Here is a 2,500-nt window from a genome sequence, read left to right on the forward strand (position 1 = left end):
ACACACACACACACATGGGCACAAACACACACATGGACACACACATGGGGACACACATGGGCACAAACACACACACACACACACACACACACACACACACACACACACACACACACACACACACACACACACACACACACACACACACATGGGCACAAACACACACATGGACACACACATGGGGACACACATGGGCACAAACACACACACACACACACACACACACACACACACACACACACACACACACACACACACACACACGCTCGTAGCTCTGAAGCGACGGTGTAAACACAGCTTCATTTACTAGTAGTGGACACTTTATTAACTACGAGCGTAAAAGAAGGACACCACAATAAGTGGTGGACTGCTTCGCGAGAAGCTTACTCTAGACGGGCTGAATTGACTTCCGGTCTGTCTGTCGGTATGTTTGTACCTATGTTTGTAAATATCTATCTATCTATGTTTGTTTGTAAGCGTGTGTCACGCTCGGGGAGTTTGTCGAGCCCATCAGCAATCGTTTTGGGACGCGCAATGTAGGTGACGTAATACTAGCTTGTCAGCGTGAATCACTCTCGGGAATTTGTTGAGCCAATCAGCAGTCTTTGGCACATCAACAATGGGTGACGTAACAATCCCGCGCATTATGACAGAAAAGCCGAGATGTCGTAAACCTCCATTTTACGGTCAAACTGTCGTCAAACTAAGAAGCGCAGAGTAAAGTTCAGGTAATAGTTGTATGTGTTTGTTACTTTTTACAAAAGAATCGCAAAACAAACGAATTTATCGTTCTACAAGAAGCCAAGCGAAGGTCCGATGAGACCATGCATGTGTCCGTTGCGCACGACCAACATGTCATCCGCGATCTTCAAGAGAGCAAAATGTTTTACTGTAAGTAGGTCTGATGATGAACGATCGACGTCGTCTTGCAAGAAAGATGCGTAGGAAACGCTAACGCTGCTTTCTTCTGGATCTGGTCACTGCATGTCGCTTCACAGTATTTCTAGGAGACGTACGAGATCAATCTTTATCTAGCTATAGCTACGACGAATTATCATCGGAACGAAAGATGCTAGCAACGTACGGCTCAACGAAAGCACGATAATCTCGTCTGCCTCGGTAGTTGGCTGCAATTTATGCAAGATCGAGCGCTACAGAATTGAGAAAGAACGTGGATAACAAGCCCGCTCCGTGCAAGAATATATTTACAGGTGTAAGTAGGACTGATAATGAACGATCGACGTCGTCTTGCAAGAAAGATTCGTAGAAAACGTTGCGCTGCATGGTTCCTTCTGGATCCGCTGTCGCTATAACATACATGTCGCGCTTCACAGTATTTCCTGTGCACGTACATCGATCTCTATCTACGACGAATTAATTTTAACGGAAAGAAGAATGGTAGCAACGGCTGGACGAAAGCATGATAATCGTGTTCACCTCGAGTGATGCAAGAAAGAACGCTACATGCAGAATTGAGAAATAACGTAGATAACAAGCTCGAGAGACGTAGCTGTCACGCATGTGCAGGTACTGAATTCTAAGTGTGGTGTGGGACATTGATGATATTTAGTTGATTATCTTTACTCACATCAACGCATCCCTGGGTTTTCAAAGAATTATACAACCTAATGATTAATTAATGATAATGACAATGAATAGACAAAAGTTAATAAAATTTACAATATTCACAATAAACACACACACACACACACACACACACACACACACACACACACACACACACACACACACACACACATTGATATACACACATTGATATACACACAAACACAGACAGACAGACAGACAGACACACACACACGCACGCACACACACACACACACACACACACACACACACACACATTGATATACAAACAGACAGACAGACAGACAGACAGACAGACAGACAGACAGACACACACACACACACACATTGATATACAAACAGACACACACACACACACACACACACACACACACACACACACACACACACACACACACACACACACACACACACACATTGATATACACACAAACACAGACAGACAGACAGACAGACACACACAGACACACACACACACACACACACACACACACACACACACACACACACACACACACACACACACATTGATATACACACAAACACAGACACAGACACACACACACACACACACACACACACACACACACACACACACACACACACACACACACACACACACAGACACAGACACACACGCTCGTAGCTGTGAAGCGACGGTGTAAACACAGCTTCATTTACTAGTTAAGCTACGAGCGTAAAAGAAGTACACCACAATAAGTGGTGGACTGCTTCGCGAGAAGCTCACTCTAAACGGGTTGAATTGACTTTCGGTCTGTCTGTCGGTATGTCTGTACCTATGTTTCTATCTATCTATCTATCTATCTATGTTTGTTTGTAAGCGTGTGTCACGCTCGGGGAGTTTGTCGAGCCAATCAGCAATCGTTTTGGG

This window comes from Corticium candelabrum, chromosome 3 (genome assembly GCF_963422355.1).
Source record: "Corticium candelabrum chromosome 3, ooCorCand1.1, whole genome shotgun sequence".
NCBI classification, from domain to species: Eukaryota; Metazoa; Porifera; class Homoscleromorpha; order Homosclerophorida; family Plakinidae; genus Corticium; species Corticium candelabrum.